Genomic DNA, 20,254 nt, shown 5'->3' on the forward strand with positions numbered 1-20,254 from the left:
CAGCCATGGTCATTGGCATATGTGGCCACTGCAGTTCAGTTCAGTAAAACAGGCCAATACTACACCCACAGCACCCCCATTATGCAGTGCATGCTGCACATCCAGCTCATATCAGGGCTTGACATGGAGGCTGCCCTTCAAAGTAGATTGATGTGGCAGGTTGATACTGTTTCCACACTATTGGAGCAAGGTGGTTATAAACCCCATAGTGTTGATACTAATTAAGCCTGCTGTTTCTATGCCAAATTTGGTAGAAATCGATCCTTGGCTTTGGAGAAGATCCCAGACATACACACATACACTCTGTTTTATCTACACGCTCACAAAAAATTGCGTCACCAAAATAGAGTTGTGTGACATAAACGAAAATTCATAGGCATGTTTTTACATCCGGAAGACTGTGAAGGTGCAAATAAGGTTTGCTTTCAATACACGCTGTAACGGTCGTGAACGTTAATTACCTTTGAAAATAGACATGGTGAGTTGAAGTTTTTAAGAAAGCCTTTAAGGCGACAAAGACGCCATTATCAGCCCCTCACAGAGTTTGAATAAGGTCATGTAGTTGGGCTACCAGAACCTGGATGTTCCTTCTGCAGTACTGCTGAAAGATTTGGAGGTAATGTAGCCACTGTACATTGCTGCTGGCAGCGATACTCGCGAGAATGTACGGTCGCAAGAAGACGGAGCTCCGGATGGCCACGTGGCTCTACCGAAAGGGAGGACCATCGTGTTCGGCATATGACTCTGTGTCTACAGCAGCAGCGTGAGCAACAGTTGCCACCAGAGTGAGACAAAGAACTCTTACAAATCGATAACTTCAAGGACAGCTCCGAGCCAGACGCCCTGTAGCGTGCATTCCACTGACCCCAAACCACTAATGGTAGAGACTTCAGTGGTGTCAAGATAGAGCTCATTGGAAGGCAGGGTGGAGGTCAATTGTGTTTTCCTATGAAAGCTGGTTCTACCTCGATGCCAGTGATGGCCGTGTGTTGTTTAGAAGGCGGCCAGTTGAGGGTCTGCAACCAACCCCTCTGCATGCTACACACACACTGGACCTTCACTTGAAGTTACTGTCTGGGGTGCTATTTCGTATGACACCAGGAGCTCTCTCGTGCTTATTCCACGCGTCCTGACTGCTTATTTGTGCTTCAGTCCGGTGATTTGACATGCTGAGCTGCCACACATGAACAGTATTCCATGGGGTGTTTTCCTACAGATTAACGCTCGTTCACATACCGCTGTTGTAACCGAACGTGCTCTACAGAGCGTCGATACTTTGCCTTGGCCTTCTTGATCACCAGATCTGTCTCCAATTGAGCATATATGGGATATCATCGAACATTAACGTCCCTGTATTGACCGACCAAGTGCATGGAACTCCGTCCCACAAACTGTCATTCAGCACCAGTCCAACGCAATTCATGCACGTTTGAATGCTTGCATTCTACATTATGGCGGTTACATGGGTCATTAATGTATCAGAATTTCGCATTTGGAATGGCTTATCTCGTGCTTATATTGACCTGTTATCTTGCAATGTTAATCAAATGGTTCAAATGGTTCTGAGCACTATGGGACTTAACATCTGTGGTCATCAGTCCCCTAGAACTTAGAACTACTTAAACCTAACTAACCTAAGGACATCACACACATCCATGCCCGAGGCAGGATTCGAACCTGCGACCGTAGCAGTCGCGCGGTTCCGGACTGAGCGCCTGAACCGCTAGACCACTGCGGCCGGCCAATGTTAATCACTCAAATATGTTACCTAGACAAAGGTATTCACGAAATTTCGTTACTCTAAAGTAATTAATTTTTTGGTGTTATGACTTTTTTCCGTCAGTGTATAACAGAAACGCGGATGAGTCAAAACATTATGAGCACCTGTTTTATAGCGTCTTTGTCTGTCTTTGGAACGAAATACTTCATTGCTCATGCGTATCACGTATTTGACCGTTTGTTGGTAGGTTTGTGAAGGTATCTGGCATTAAATGTCTGCGCACGTCATTTAATTCCCGTAAATCACGTTCCGCTGATTTGCGTACGCGGTGATGGCGCTCTATAGCGATCCAGAAGGGTTCCATTAGATTTACATTAGGCGAATTTGGTCGCCGGGACATCATCGTGAGTTCACTATAAAGTTCCTCAAACCACTGCAGCACGGTTCAGGCTCCGAGACACGGACAATTATACTGCTTAAAGATGACATCGCCGTCGGGGAAAACAACAAACATGAAGAGTTGCAGGTGGTTCGCAGCTGTCAGCATGTCTTCTATTACTACCACAGGTCCCATGCATGCGCAGGATAATGTCTCTCATAGCATAATACTACTCCCACCAGCCTGCGTCCGTGGGCGCCGCAAGTTCCGAGCCGCCGTTCACCTTGATGACGGCCTTTCTGGAGACGACCATCGACGTAGTGTAGTGAAAATGTGAGTCACCCATACTGCAATAAAACTGACGATGTCGTTGGGTTAACATGCGAATCACCATTGTGCTCTTTTAGCAGAGGTCACCATCTATCCTACTTTACAGAGAAGACATGCATCCGAACCCCACTGTCTGCGAAGGGTCGTGGATGTCCAACTACTTAGCGCCTAGTGGTAGTTTCACTATCCTTCTACTTCCTTCCGTAGATGCTCAGGAGATTAGCACGTGAAAAGTCGACCACCTTCGCCGTTTTCGAGATACTCGTTCACAGGCTCTGGGTAATAATAATCTGCCCTTTTCAAAGACGCTTATCTCAGTGGATTTCTCCACTCGCAGCCCATATCTTCACTAGGGTGATCCCCCGTTCGTGTCTGCTTGCTTGCATACGTCCCTGCAACACAAAAAGATGGCATCCAACGCCGCGGTGGGCAGTGGTCATAATGCTTTGGCTTATCAGCGTGTATGTGTAATAGTTTTGCAAACTACTGCCTGGTAGCTGGCAGAAAAGACACTGCTACTAAATCAGGAATTCAGAAAGCGCCACCCAGCCCATGTTGATAACAGCAAGCGAGTCCTAATCCACCAGCTCCCACGACTTCACCAGAGGAAAAATCTGTGGACGGATTTGCAGATAAGCATTCCTAACAGTTTAAACGCCAAACACTCCCCTTCCTTCTCCACTATCTCTCTGGACCAGTAGGGAACAAGCTCCCCCTCTTCACACCAGCATCCAGCTTTTAGTATTACAGTTTATGTGGAGGCGACGTTATTTTTGGTCAGCTAGAGCTCCCAGGAAGAATAAAGAATCACATAATTGCAATGAATCCACCACAACTAGATATTCAAACAAATAAACTTTGGCTACATACCAGATCTATATCAATGCTATATATTGTTGTTATTAATGCATGATGACGGAATGTAGGTTAAGAACATTTCTGTACGGACTACGAAGCTTGACCCTAAGTCAAGCATTCCAAAATACATACGAAATCCTTCGGCGTGTAATAAATCACGTAATTCATTTCTTAACAGCAAATGCCCACTTTCTAAGTAGGAAACCTACATTTTCCCTGTACTATTAATATGTGACGTAGTAGTACTAAAGAAAACAGTGAAATAAACAGTCCAATGTACAAACATCTATCGTCTATCGCTGTTTACATTATTTTGAGTAATGGTTGTTTTTCACGAAAATGCGTGTAAATACCTGACGGAAGAAGTAACACGCATTGCAATACATAAAAGTAAGGCTATTTTACAAACCCTTGCACTAACGGGATTCCCTCGGCACCGGTAGCCACAGGTGTCTCGCACGAAGCCCAATTCACTCCGCCAAAGTCACACTCCGTTCGGGAGGGGGGGGGGGGAGGGGGAGGGGGGGGGGAAGCAGTGGACAATCGCCACGACCTCAACACACATACACACTGGTTGCTTGTAACTTCCAGGAAAACGTCTTACGCAAAACTGCTAAATGCGGAATCACCAATCTGTTTCACTCTAGTTAACGGTCCAGAATTCCTTACGCCGACATAAAGTGTTGCACCTGCCTCCAGCAGATAACTCTCATAAAAGATGACCGCCCGATAGTGATACCCACGCACTTAGAAAGATTTGCGTGCTATATGTAGCAGCCACCTACCACAGTATGAAGGTGACCATAAAAACATTCTAACTTATTTTTATAACAGAGCTCATGTATATCATTGAGACCGCATGTGAACTGCTGGATTTCCTCATGCAGCCTTATTAGCAGAAATTTGTCAGTATCCGGTGTTAAACAATATGCGATGATTAATAATAAATACGTACCTACATGTACTCGATACAACAAGGTCATCAGGTTTAAGGTGTTGGAATTTAAGATTTACCACGAGTTCTTCTACCCCGGTTCTTGTGTATCGTTTGGGTTCCTGCAATGTTCTATCGACGACAATGTCACTGAAGACGAAGCCAAAAATGCCCAATCAAAGTGTCAAGTTCAGCGCGTGATAATGCTGTGAAGACAAAGCGGTATGTAGGATGTTACTAAATCTCTATTTCGGTTTCCTGTAAGGTGGTAAAATCCTTACATATGATGATACCCTCTTACAGTTCCCACTCTGATGGGTAATTATTTTAGGGCACATACGTTTGAGATAGGTTGTGTGGTAATTGTGTACTATATCTCATAATCCAACTTGGTTAAAGTAAAGACTGATGAGCAAATCCCATGAACTGATGTATTTTTACATAACACACAACGAATAATGCCCTTTCAAATCCGAACAATTTCCGATAACGTGGTATGAAAATGGTATATATTTATTGATTAGATCGATTATGACCGGTAATCGTAGGTATTTTACGACACCATATTGACATTAGCATTGCTTGGTGAAGCTGTGACACACTTCCATATGTAATGTTATCTGTTGTAACGTCAGAGCAGCACCTAACACAAATCTATAACATTACGAACGAACCAATCAAGTTTTGTGATTTTTATCCATAGTGTCAATACACATTCTGATTTTTTTCAGGAGTCATGACCGGAAGTGGCGTCATGATGTCGCTTTGTAGGGCTAGAGCTATAGTTGCGTGCATGAATCTGCAATCCTGCAACTCAGCTTCTTGAACTTTGCTCTCGGTATGAATTTCTGCACTAGATGATGAGAAGCACAAACACATTCCCTCGTGAGAACAATTATACTTTTGATTGGTAAATGGTTATATATGTTGCAACCCTTGGTCAAAACACCTGAAAATCCGAATCACTACCCTAAACATGGTATGTGTGTGATAAACAATTATAGATTAGACCAATTCAGAGGGGTAAATATCGGCGACGCTTCACTTCCGGATCGCAGTGCACTGAAAATATAGAAAAAACGGAAGAAACGAAAAAACCGTGAAGAGTAGGGAAGAATTGTCAGAAATGGAAAAGGTGGAAAATATAGCAACTTCGGGACACGAAATGGAAATACAAGATATGTGTTTGTATACGTAGGGTGTAGTCGAAATTTGTGGCATAAGTACAAGGTCAAGGTGCCAGATAATATCTTGGACACTTTCCTAGAAAACTACAAGTTTTTGTACCAAGGACTAGAACTATTAGAATCATAGAACCATCTGCTTCTAAAATTACTGAAACATCTGCGCTGAAGGTTGAGAGAGCTCCTAGACCACTTGAAAAATAGGGGTTTATTATTTATACAGATGAGTAATCGAAATTTGCAGCATAAGCACTAGATACATGTATATGAATCATGATGTCACACTTATACGTTTAGAATTTAAAAAAATCATTATACAGATGGATAGAGATGCCGTATGTCTTTATTGTAGCCACTAGATATAGCAGAGGGTGGTGTGTCATCTCCCATATATGATTTCGTCTTTTCTCTCTGTCTCTAGAATGTACTGTACTTTAATCGTAGGAAGACAGTACATTCAAAGAACAGGGTGCAAGAAGCAATTATCATAAGCATGTTAGTTCTGTGTGTGCAAGAAAGCGGTAATGTTATTCCCAGTACACATTATACCTATAAAACATGACTATATCGTTAAGACTTGTGATGCAAGTATTATACAAAAGACGTTCTATGTATTTTTCAAATGTCCTATCTATATCTACAATGGTTTCCCAACTGGATAATACTATTGTGGTGTAAACCGGTACGCATCCAGTTGGTTGCTAAACCGCTAGCTCTTTACATAGAAATATAGGGAAAAGAGAAAATTTATGGTGTGTACTTAGTCCCCTTACCTCGAGTCATTTTAGTACTGTGGGATGTGATTTGCAAAATACCCTTTATATGGATTCTGAGTGCCTTGGTATTCTCTACAAGTATGTACGAGCTGCAAGTGATATGTATTTGGAATCTTAAATTATTGGGATTCAATTTAAAGTGGAATGATTCTGTAAATGAAACGTGATACACATGGATCACTTACTGTCGCTGCTACAGATAAAACAACGAGAAGTTCGTTGATAAGGGATGAAATAACACTGTGCACTACACAGATAGCACCGATGTTATCTACGTGTCTTAGATTAACAGTTAATACTATTTCCCGGCGTTCCTCTAACTTCTAAGCCATTTATGATAATTTAACCATTTTTTATGGCTGTTCTCTCTGGCAGTAGTATTGGTGGGAAATTTACTGCTTTCTACACGTATACAACTGACTCTTTTGTAGGGGGGTTAATGCACGTTAGGGAGAGATGGCCAGAGCTGTGGTCGGTGTGAATACTATTCAAATTACATCACTGCTGTATGTAAGATTAGGCCTGCCAATTTGGCAGAGCCTCATGTCAACGTTATCTGATGGCCTATGAGTGCTAATCGTCTTCCTATGGTTTCAGTATTTAACATTTTATCATTATGCACTATTATTTTTTTAAATAAACAAATAAACTCTTGCTATACAGTGGAACTGACAGACTTGAAAAAAATGAAGGGTTCGGTTTTATATTTTAACACCTTCATATAGATGATACTCATATGATCTGTAAGGGCCTTATTGTTATTAGATGGATGGCCAACAATATTTCAAACTCTCTCTACACCACACCATGGTTCATAATGCAGTTACTGCATACGACTGGACTGTGCTGTGTTTGACAGGTATTAATGCAAACTATTCTCACCCTGTCTATAGTTTTAATTAATTATTGTCGAAATCGGTACCTCAAACTCTTACTATTGGTGTACTCATATAATATCATGTTTTCTGAGAGGTTTAATGCAGAGGATGCATAAGTGTAAGTTACGTAAGAACTGAGAGCCAAAGTCTAGTGTGTCAGTAAAAATACTCATCTTAGTTCCACTTAAAATGGTGTCAAAATACTCGTCTTACTTCTATTTAAAATCATATTAAAGTCATCTCTACATTATATCGTCTCTCAATACAACAGCAAATTCCAACATTAACATTACCTCGTTCTTCAATATATTTACAGGGGTTGGGCTGTACTCTTCGCTTGGGAGTAGAATCTCATATTTTTATAGACTTTGGTTGTAATACGTTAACACTAGAATGACGGAGTTTCTGACATTCCTAAAATGGCGGAAAGGGGTCATTTTGACCCCACATAAAATATTTTCATATTTTACTTAAACAAGTACTTCATTTAGTGTTTGCTAATTCGTATTTTATATCTAGTAATCACAACAACTATTTACAATTATAAATAATAATTACTAATTTGTTTGAACAACAATGTAATATACAAATGTATTGTTGCTCCTGCTAACAAGTTTCTTAACTATAAATTTTAATTTATCGATTATACATACAACCTTCTAGACACATATAGTATATTTGGTCCATTTTACTCTCACATGTATTTTACAAATAGTTCTGTATTACTTTTCACTCAAGTTATTTGAAGCTGCTAGACGCACTTAGCACAGGTGATTTCTGTTTTATGCACACATTTTCAGCACGCGGCCTTCTGGCAATTTACACAGTTTTCGCTGGTCTTGTTGCCTTTGCAGAGGCTGATTTGGCGCTTCTCCGCTTTCTAGGTGATTTCAGTTCCATATCCTCTTCCTTTGCCTGATGTTCGTGCTCTTTTGTTCCCTTGCGTTCATTTGTCAGTTGAAGTATGAACTTCTTCCTTTCCGTTTTCTTGATCGTTACTATGTTACAGATGATCTATGCATTTATTGCCGCCATGTCCAGTATGTTGTAGAACAGCTGCATTGGCCATCTACTACATGCAACCTTTGCAGTATATTTACGGGTCATTTGATCAACCACGTGCACCCCGTACTTTGTTGCACTCTAGAACCTTACGGTTTCAGGTTTTTTCTTTCCTTCCTTGCTCATTGCTACTTGAGCATGCAGCGTACTGAGAAGAATGAAATTTTTATTCTTCTTTCCTTCTTATACAGTTAAGGTGCAGTCTGTGTTGCCTCTATTGTGCAGTATTGTGGTGGAGTGTATTTCAGCATTCGGTTTCCTTACTTCATTGGGAATTTCATGACGGATCTTGTTCATTGTACCAACTAATGAAGTTTTCTTTTCTTTGAGTTTTTTAACAAGTTGGAGAGACGTAAAGAATTTTTCTGTAGTCACATTTCTTCCCTGATTTACAAATGGCTTCATGAGACATAGGATGACGTACTCTCCAAGTGGTTGTTTCTCTCTAAGTGTGTCCTCTTTGTTGAGGTATGGGAAAGCAGTACATATATACTTTGCCGTTACATCAACAGCCAACCAGAATTTGAGACCATATTTGTCTGGTTTGTTCAACATGAACTGAGTAAACCTGCAGCTTGCTTTGCTTGGTAAGAGTTGCTCATCAATGATTATACTTTCTCCAGTGCGGTAAGAGCGAATACTGTTTTCAATTAACTTTCCCCAAATTTCAGATACAAGAGTGAATCTATTGGCTGCCAGGCGTTCAGCCCGGGCTGAATTTTCATCAAAACGGAGAAATCTGAGAAGCTCCTGAAATCTATTCCTTGGCATATGTCCTTGATAAAACCAGGCCCCCAAGAGTGCGACCAGAGATCATCCACAGATATACCTTTTGTGCAAAATACACCCAAAACATACATGATGGCTATCAGTTTCTCCAGTTCCTCAAGTGACACAGTCCAGTCATTGTTTTTTAGTACTTTTCGAGCGTTTGATTCTGTTTAGTTCTTCATGAGACGTAGCATTGCTTCATCAGAAATAATACGGAAGACACTGACGACAGAGCTGTCTACTCGTTAGCAAGCATAAGCAGTGGGACCTCCTCTTTCCTGTAGAACATTCACAGGTGACTTACTTCCACAAGATGAATAATTTCCAATCTCCCACACGGTTCCAACGCATGAAATCATCTTTGTAGACGCTTCCAACTGTACCTGCTGTGGTAAAAGAGGTGATGATTGACGTATATCAGTATCTGAATCCTCTTCCACTAATCGCCCCTCCTTCACAATGTGTTCATCTTCACTTGTGTCAGGTACATAATCGTCATCTTCAGCGGTGAAATCAATTTTCGATTCAACTTCGGAATTCTCTAAGAGATGTAATACTTCTTAATCAGGAAGTCCACGCTAACGATACATGCTCGAAAACATGTTTCACGGACAAAGACTGCCTCAGTGACACCACATTAGCTGTGGTGGACTGCAATGTGCACGTGCCAAGTTACAACAGTGAGGAGCAACTGCTCTGCCATTGTATTGTTGGATAATTTGCTTATATTCAGAAGAGAAATTACAGTGGGCTCAAATTGACCCTTTCCGCCGTTCTAGGTATACTGAATGAAATGACAAGGAAAATTAAAACATTTTGTAAATACTAAAACATCTTCAGAAAGAGGAGAAAAAATTAGAAAAAGTCGCATAATTTCATTAACGAAGTAAATACTGGATATGACAACGAACGAAAAACGTATGATAGGGATCATTTTGGCCCCTCCCGCTGTTCTAGTATTAATAAATATATGCCCCTGAATTTCCTCCCTTAGTGTGCGTTTTGGTGTGTAGAGTAAAACCACACACACAAAGACCATAGGAATGTTGCTTTTCGTTGCTAGATCCACTTCCACAACTGACCCCATAGCCCTGGCATATCCATATCACAGTAAACACACTAGGCTAGAAGTTTACAATTGCATTGTAAGTCCAGTCAAATTTAGGAGATACGATCAGCTGAGCGCATGACGAAGTGTTGTAACCTTTGCCTTTACCCAGAGGTTGCTCTACTGGTACGAATAATTGTCGCTGTTGGGAGACTTCTGATCGAATTATTATGTTAAAATGCATTCCAGGGTATGTCATACACATGTACAAATACTAACACTGACTGACATGTGATTTGAAACACCTTCTGGAGTTAAATACACACACGTTGGTGGCCGACTTGTGTGGAAGTACACACATTCCAGTCAGTCAGGACCGATAATAGCTTATAAAAAATTTGCTCCGTATGTCTAATGTGGACATCAGTTACACAGACTACCAAACAGTGATGCGAACAGTTCTACTGTAGACTACATCTGGGGGAAATCTATGATGTGCATTTAAATGACCGTCTGTTCGTCATAAGCAAATTACATTTCAGAATTAGTATGGAATGCGTACACATTACAAGGCTGTTAGTTTAAGGAACATTTGTTAATGGCGGCAGACAGTGGATGACTGACTGTCAACCTACTAGGAAATCGATTCATCTGCTAAGTTCCTGGCGTCGGATTCTTGCTACTGAAACAAGATTGGGTAAAATGATGGCATTGAGAAACTTGCTCAGTATTTACGGTTATGCACTAGCGACTATGTGTGGGAAAGCTTCACCTACTCAGGGGATTTTGCTAGTGTTAAGATTATGGAAAAATTTAGTGACAGTCGTTAAATCCAGGCACGTAAATCTGAGAATGAAAAGAACAGCTACACATCTCTGTAACAACGGAGAGGCGTGACTGTCTTGATGGCTGACAGACAGAATTTGATCTTCCTGATACCTAAAGGAACTACTCTGTCGAGCAGAATTAAACCATTACTTAATACATCGTATATACATAGTTCTGCATCATGACGTCACCTCCAGAGATGACTCCTAAGGAATTAAAATATGCATTGACCGTGCAGAAAAAAAAATCGTGTAATGTGACTGGCTGGTTCATAGTGTTTTTGATTCGTATATTAGATGCTGCTTGCCTACTGCCCTGCCAATACAAACATGAAAACACGAGAAAGATGGAAGGATGATTCATGGTAAAATCTGATGATTTTAGTGTAGTAAATGAAAGGATGTGGAATGTTACATGCATCGTTACGTATCAAAACAGTCAGCCACAGTTACATACTACCTGTGTGATACACATAACTAGAGACCGGATTATATGCATCATAAAAGCCTTAAAATATTCATGCAAATATGCATGAAAATGTTTAAAATGCATGAAAAGTGTCGAAATATGCAATATCAAATAATTGAAAAAAATGGTAGTTACTGCGTGCATTATATCTCAAAGTCGAACCTGTGCATATCAGTGAGCGCCAGCCACGCGAAAAATCGGTACATTTAGAACGCTGATATGATTTTGTGAACACTTTCTGGTAGAGGCTAGGAAGGGGGCCGTTCTGGGACGATTTTCTAAAAATTTGCAAAATGGGGACGCATACCGTATTTCAAGAATTGTTCTTTATTTGCTGTTATTGTCGGTAACAACCGGGTGCGATGCGAGTGAGTCGCAGCGAAACAATTGATATGTACGGAACTAACTTCAAGATACATCTCACGCGGAGGCGCACGCTCAAAAACTTCTTAATATTTTATTTAAGAAACAACATACAATCACGAATTTTTTTGAACAGCATTAACTTTTAATTAATCCTATTGGACCAAAGCATCATTTACAATTTATTTTATATTTTTCTATTATTGTAAACATAAACGACCAACTATTGTTCCAAATGTTCGATATTAAGATTGTGTCTTCGATAACTCAAAACATTTTTATAAGCAGAAAACACTGTTCTACATCAACTAAGGTAACTAGGGACTATTTGATTTTTGGTGATATGTTGGCAGTTGTTGTATCTGGTAAAGGTTCATCCGTCCCATTAATAAAACTATTAAAGCCGGGTTATTGTTTAAAATGTTTTCAAACTTTTCTTTAATTTTTCTTGGGAATACCTCCGGCAATGAGGAGTTCACTAGAATAATTTTATTCAATAACTGAATAGATTCATTCAACGTCAAATCTTGAGTTTCAAGCTTTTTAATACTTGCAGGTATATGAGAAAAATGAGTACTGACCACAGCAATGTCTTTTTTAATACAGGAATCATTAAAAGCTTTCTTGGACTGGCAAACTGCCGAAGCCTCTGCACTATCGAAGTCGTTCACTGTCCCTCTAATGATCTCGAAATGTTCACTGTAAAACAACACAGCCACGACCCACGTACCCCAACGAGTTACCAGTGGGTCTTGAGGTAAAGGCACATCTGGTAGTTTTGCTTTCTAGGTCTTGATGCGAGCAGAAGCCTTTAGAAACACTTTATTTGTGGATGAAATCAGTTTATTTACATTCACAACCGTGGAACGTACTTATCTAGCAAGGCGATATACTCCATGAACAAAGCACTTCAGATGAATCGAATTGGGATAAAATACTTGGAGAGCTTTTCCTGCTTTGATTATATAGGGAGCAGCATCTGAAATAAACATAAACATCCTTTCAGCCGCAGAAGATTATGGTAATATTTCTCTAATACCCTCATAAAAAATCTGGCGCTCGTAGAATGATTTACTTTTTCAAGTTATTTGCAGGCCGTTAAATTGGAAGGAAAAGGGCTCACCGCTGGTCAGTACATAAGCGCACCAGATGATGGCAACATGGTCGATTGCCGAAATATTGTGTCCTATGCACACTCATACCAGGCTGTTCACCCGAGATTTACTTCGTCATAAAATACGCCTGGAGAAAATGAAGAATCACAATTAAATTTGCAATGTAACGGTCACAAGTCTTTTTAGTTTCGTCAACTAAAATCCAGATAATGCTGTCCTTGAGTTCATTGCGTATTTCTTCGAGAACATTTACGTAAGTTGTCGGTATGTAATTTTTATGCAATGTTGATGCATCTGGTATATTTTGATTTAAGCAACATTTGCGCAGGAAGCCGTTGAGGATAGGGTTTGTAAGTTTTTGTAGAGGAATATTGCTTGCAATGAATGCTTCACAAAGATGCAGGTTAAACCGACGTTTTTGGTTACCTCGGGACAAAACCCTGCTACTGCAACTTGCTGTTGTCAGAAGTTGTTGTCGTGGTGCTCTCTTCTCCATTCTGGCGACGTGAAGACTTGTCTTGACATGCTGGTCTATTTCAAACTTTTTTTTTTGGACGAAACGTTTTTCTCGCAAACTCGACAATATAAAACATTCTGTTACATGTAAATGTTCCAGGGTGGTCAGCTATCCACGGAACGACGTTTCTTTTTTCAGGCAGCATGGCGCACAACACGTTACACAGTACACGTCGTAAACACGTTCAACTGTGTACAAGTAAACAGAAAGCTAAACTGAAACAATGGACCTGCGACTAAAAGCCTGCGTAGTTTAGTTCAATTGTTGCCAACGCGTGCGGTGTGACAGCGGAGGGGAGTAGAGTAACGGCGTGAGCGGGCGCAGGAGTTTTGACTCAGTCTGCCTGTTAGTGTTCCTCTTTTGCAGTGATTTCGCTAGTTAGTGGCCTCTCGGTTAGCAATTGCACGCAGTTCTAGGTCGCGGTCAATCTGTAAGACATCAAAACTGGATCAGCTAGAGACCGCTCGTCTGAATTTTTAAAATATTGCAAACATAGAGCGAAAATATGCATCGTCATTAGTTTTTAGTTAAAATACGCAATAACCGGTGAAAAGGAGCCAAATATGCAAATTCATATGCAACATGCAAATACACACGCAACATTTAAATGCATATAATCCTGTCTCTACACATAACAGTATCCACTGCTATCTAGAAGTGATGCAACACCCGATGTTTACCACGCCTGTATCGACCTAATCAATAATTATTTATCACTTGCCTACTACGTGTCGGGAACTGGTTTGGATTTTCAGGTGCTTTGGCTAAGTACATGCGACATATAAGCATTCACCAACCAAACGCATAATTAATCTCAAGAGAGGAAGTGAAGAGTTTTCTGATTCTCACCTTACGGTGGAAAAATCCGTATGGCGAGCAAAGTTCAAGAAGTTTTAAAGACGCGATGGAGACTGAATTGTAAGATTACAGACTCGTGCATACTGCGATATCTCTAACACTACAACGCGACATTATGATGCCACTACCGGTCATAGCTCCTGAAAAAAAAAAAAAAAAAGTTACAGTATGTATTGACACTAAAGATAAAAGTAGCTTAACATGACTGGTTGGTTCGTGATATTTTCGGATTGTGTTAGGCGCTTCTCCAAACAACAAAAGATAACAATATATCAGGAAGTGTTTCACAGCTTCATCGCACTGTGCTAACATCAATATGATGAAGTAAAATACCCATGATTACCCTCTATGATCGGTCTAATCCATAATTATTTACCACTTACATACCACCTATCGGGAAATTTTTCCTATTTGATAGTGCACTAGTCACTGAGTGTTACCTAAAAATACTTCAGGCTACAGGGTTAACTCGTCAAACTTACACTCTGAGCAGGTTGGATTATTATATATGTTACACAATTGAATACCTGCCGGCAAAAACGTTGAAAACCTCAAAATACAAATTGTACAGGAGGCGCGAAAAACCATTACCTATGCAACAGGTTCCGAATTCCGTTTGTGTTTCTTCGCATTCCTCTTCCATTCACTATACTTAATTTTCCGTTTCCGGCCCCTATTTATATCTTCGCACATGCTCTGACTTAACGTCACACAACGTTCCTGCTCCATGTTTACAACGTTTCTGCATCTGAGCGCCTCACGACAAATAGGAAACAAACGAAAAATGGCGCTTAATGTACATTTTTGCCAACATAACTTCATACACGCCTTACTCTTGGCACATACAATGTTTGTACGTGACAAACCGGTTTCTTAGAAAAGTGAGGGTTACAAAGTTTTTGCCGGCAGGTATTCAATTATCGCACTATCTCTCTTAGACGTACGTTCCCTAAAAAAATTATGCAGCAGAGTTCGAGGTGTAAGAGGATGCTATAACCTGCGAGGATAACGAACACCTTCCAAACGCACAGCTACATTTGCCACCTAACCAGAGAACAAAAAATATAAAGGTTATATCTTACATACAGACTTCTCCTCTCGCTAGCGCCAGGCACTGAACCTGACTCTTATTTTATTGTATAGAGTACATGGAAAATTTGGAAATTTGTGATAAGTTCCTATGGGACCAAACCGCTGAGGTCATCGGTCCCCAGGCTTACACACTGCCTAATCCAACTTAAACTAACTTACGCTAAGGACAACACGCACACCCATGCCCGAGGGATGACTCGAACTTCGACGACGGGGAGAGCCGAACGAACCGTGGCAAGGCGGCCCAGACCGCGCGGCGGAGGACATGTAGTATGTATTTGTTACTAAATATCGCATTTTTTAAACACAGGACATCTACGTATTCCTGATAATAAGACTGTATAGGCAAATCCAGCAGCTCACGGAAAAAAGAATACTGGGCCGTTTGCTGTAGCGGCTGCAGTGATTCTGCATCAGGCGACCACTGCGTATATGCGTTGAGGCAACGGCGGTTCTCTTCTCTCTCTCTCTCTCTCTCTCTCACCGCCACCGCTACCCAACCTCTGTGATGAACATATACACGTTATGGATATAGTATCTGTTCGTTCGCACATGTCCGGAAGAACAGATACCATTGATGATCTGCAGCCGTCTAGAACGAAATTAGAATTTTATAAATACCTTCAGCTGCTAACGGGCGTTGGTATATATAATCGGGGACAGGTGAAAATGTGTGCCCCGACCGGGACTCGAACCACGGATCTCCTGCTTACATGGGAGACGCTCTATCCATCTGAGCCACCGAGGGCACTGCTTCCGAAAGAACAGACACCATATCAATATCGTTCTGGCAATACCGGCCATGAGCTTCTTCTGTGCGGATGCACACATATTCCCACATATTCCCCGAGCTCTTGCCGGACTTGGTAAGAATGTCTTCCACAAATAATGAGTGTGTTGGGGTGGGACACTAGGACTGTAGTGTGTGGGACATACAAGGTGGGAATGAGGGTCTCGCGGGAGGCGTGCGCGAGATAGTCCTTGCAGTGGCATTATCCTCTGTGCCCTCGGTGTCTCAGATGGACAGCCGTCACGGTAGTTCAGCGTGTTCTGTCAGAGGGTGAGCTGCCCTCTGTAAGAAAAGAAGCGGAGTGAGTGGATCAATAACGAGCTTCAACGGGCGTCAGGGGACGTCCGCCACGAACAATTGCAACGAAATGTAACGAACAAAATGCAAAATGATATTTCAAAAAAAAAAAAAAAAATGGATAGAGCGTCTGCCATGTAAGAAGGATATCCCGGTTTCGAGTCCCGGTCGGGGCACACATTTTCACCTGTCCCCGTTGATATACCGGTACATCAACGTCCGTCAGCAGCCGAAGGTATTTATGTACGAGGGCAGTTCAATAAGTAATGCAACACATTATTTTTTCTGAAACAGGGGTTGTTTTATTCAGCATTGAAATACACCAGGTTATTCCCCAATCTTTTAGCTACACAACACTATATTTCAACGTAATCTCCATTCAATGCTACGGCCTTACGCCACCTTGAAATGAGGGCCTGTATGCCTGCATGGTACCATTCCACTGGTCGATGTCGGAGCCAACGTCGTACTGCATCAATAACTTCTTCGTCATCCGCGTACTGCCTCCCACGGATTGTGTCCTTCATTGGGCCAAACATATGGAAATCCGACGGTGCGAGATCGGGGCTGTAGGGTGCATGAGGAAGAACAGTCCACTGAAGTTTTGTGAGCTCCTCTCGGGTGCGAAGACTTGTGTGAGGTCTTGCGTTGTCATGAAGAAGGAGAAGTTCGTTCAGATTTTTGTGCCTACGAACACGCTGAAGTCGTTTCTTCAATTTCTGAAGAGTAGCACAATACACTTCAGAGTTGATCGTTTGACCATGGGGAAGGACATCGAACAGAATAACCCCTTCAGCGTCCCAGAAGACTGTAACCATGACTTTCCCAGCTGAGGGTATGGCTTTAAACTTTTTCTTGGTAGGGGAGTGGGTGTGGCGCAACTCCATTGATTGCCGTTTTGTTTCAGGTTCGAAGTGATGAACCCATGTTTCATCGCCTGTAACAATCTTTGACAAGAAATTGTCACCCTCAGCCACATGACGAGCAAGCAATTCCGCACAGATGGTTCTCCTTTGCTCTTTATGGTGTTCGGTTAGACAACAAGGGACCCAGCGGGAACAAACCTTTGAATATCCCAACTGGTGAACAATTGTGACAGCACTACCAACAGAGATGTCAAGTTGAGCACTGAGTTGTTTGATGGTGATCCGTCGATCATCTCGAACGAGTGTGTTCGCACGCTCCGCCATTGCAGGAGCCACAGCTGTGCACGGCCGGCCCGCACGCGGGAGATCAGACAGTCTTGCTTGACCTTGCGGCGATGATGACACACGCTTTGCCCAACGACTCACTGTGCTTTTGTCCACTGCCAGATCACCGTAGACATTCTGCAAGCGCCTATGAATATCTGAGATGCCCTGGTTTTCCGCCAAAAGAAACTCGATCACTGCCCGTTGTTTGCAACGCACATCCGTTACAGACGCCATTTTAACAGCTCCGTACAGCGCTGCCACCTCTCCGAAGACAATGAAACTATACAAGACGAAGCGGGAATGTTTGAAAATATTCCACAAGAAATTTCCGGTTTTTTCAACCAAAATTGGGCGAGAAAAAACTGCCCTCGTAATTCTAAAACACACGTGTGTCACTGTGACAGAGAGCACGGGGCAGTGCACGAAACAGCAGCAGCTAATGGGGCGAGATTGTCGTAGCAGTACAGGGGTTTCGTGAATAATATTTGTTTTATTTACTGCAGAGTGTGTTTCTCGTTCAACCAACTATTTACAGGCATTTTCTTGAAAAAAAAAAGTTGGAGATAATTTTTCAAAACAATTTAAATAGCGATACGTGTTTGCATAATGTATGAATTATGCTATTGTGTTTTTTAGGACTACGACACAGTACAGAGATAATGTAAGCTCGGTATTTAGTAAATGAGTATTTGTTATTAAATACTGCATTACGTAATATATTAAACATTCAAGTTTCTCAAATGTGTTTTGGAGCGTTTGATGTGTGTACAGAAAACATTGTGACAACGTCAAATTATAGTATTTGCCGTTTTTAACACATGCTACGTCATCAAGCATTAATAATAATAATAATAATAATTATTATTGTTATTTATAAGAATGAAATTGATTTGATACGTATCGAAAGTTTATTTGTTGAAATATAGTTTTGTGGCACAATAATTGTAATTACTTGTCTTTTTATTCCGCCTAGGAGCTCTAGCAGACCAAAAATAACGTCGCACCCACATAAGCTGTAGTATTAAAAGTGGTGTGCTTGGGGGAGCAGGGAGAGATTGTACCCTGTTGGTCCAGAGAGAAAGGGATGAGGGGAGGGGAGTGCTAGCCGCTTAAACTGTTAGCAACTCTTATCTGAAAAGCTGTCCACAGATTTCCGCTGGCGATGCCTGATCCCTGATTTAGTAGCAGTGCCTTTTCTGTTGTCAAACAGGCTAGTAGCATGGAAAGCTATCTCTGGCAGCTCCTGTGCGTATGTGTAGCACTGTGCTAATTCTTATGCATACCGTATTTATGTGTCTCTTAGGGCGACGAGCTTGGAAATCTGTAAAATGGTAGTGCTTACAGAATTTTGCTATGACATCACACACTAGTGTCTTGCGTCATGCATTTTGTTAACATTTACCGGAACATGCTGTGACGTCATTATTTCTATCAACAAGAGAACACATTCGTCTTAATACGTAGGCCTACTGTGTGATGTCATTCTCACACTAGTAATGTAGGGAGGACTTAGCAGGAGAATATTTGTTTATATATCGCGCTGTGGTAGTTGTTTAACATTTGAAGACTTCAGAAGAGCGTTTTTGTTGTTAACCTATGCGCTGCCGTAATTTGTTAACATCGCATCTAAGACAGAGAGATCCGTGTTTCGAAAAAATCGGCAACAAATTATCTCAAAATAGCAATGAATTATGAAATTACTTACACATCTTATTCTGCGTGGAGGTGGTGGCTGAATTCTGCTGACACCTTGAATGACGAAATTTGGGTAATTGGAATAATAATAATAAAATTAATTTGTTATTTATAACAGTTACCCACGCACTACTTCTCTCCTTACAGAGCTCATACTTCGAATGGCGTATTCACATAAGGTATTTCGAATAACAATAAAAGAAATTTGTTATTATTTAGAACAAATGACCACACCCAGGTCTTCTGCCTATGGATACATGATCTAAACTGAAGAAAGTCATAAAATTCTAATAATAATATATTTAATTTATAATTATTTACAACAAATACCCAGCACCCTTCCTCAAACAAACCTGAAGCCCTCCCTATGTTCCACAAAACTCGAAAGATTGCACCTACGCAGTTGAACTAGTTACAAAGGATGAGGATGGGAGGGTGAGCTTGATTCCTGTTGGGTAAGGGGAAGGCAAGAGTTTCCTGCCATTTTACGGCATCCACATTTGGCTGAGAAACATAGGGGTTTCTCACCAATTTTTACTCAAACAAATTTGTGACGACCATGTGACCAGTATCGAGCTAAGTTTTGACCTTGAATATACCACGTACAATTGCCCTAGGTATGAGGGTACAGTGAGGGTTACCCTAGGTGAACTTGAATGTATCTCCCACTATTTCCGGTAATTCCATGGGGGGAGTGACTATGAATATGAGTACCTCAAGTGTGTTACTTAACATTACATTTGAAGCCGTATCACAGACATTCAGATAAGATCATTATCTTGGCTAGAGCAGGTACAACATACCAACTACTTCGGTGAACTTCCCTTTGGAAGACACCCTATTCCTAGGTATATGTCTGATACCTGAAAGCGGGCTTCCAGACTGCCCGTTCTGTGGCCTATCCTTTTCTTCTTTAGATACATTCAGTGCATTAAATAAGGGAACATGTAACTAGATAGTTAGATTAAAACTATGAAGTGAAATGAGTGTTATTGGTTGCTCCTCTCAGTCACTGTCATTACCCATGATACTTACAAATCAATCACAAGGTACATGCATTTCACCAGAAAATGGCTTTCTTGACTGCCTGTTCTATGT

Source organism: Schistocerca serialis, chromosome 3, assembly GCF_023864345.2.
Source record: "Schistocerca serialis cubense isolate TAMUIC-IGC-003099 chromosome 3, iqSchSeri2.2, whole genome shotgun sequence".
In the NCBI taxonomy this organism is placed as follows: Eukaryota; Metazoa; Arthropoda; class Insecta; order Orthoptera; family Acrididae; genus Schistocerca; species Schistocerca serialis.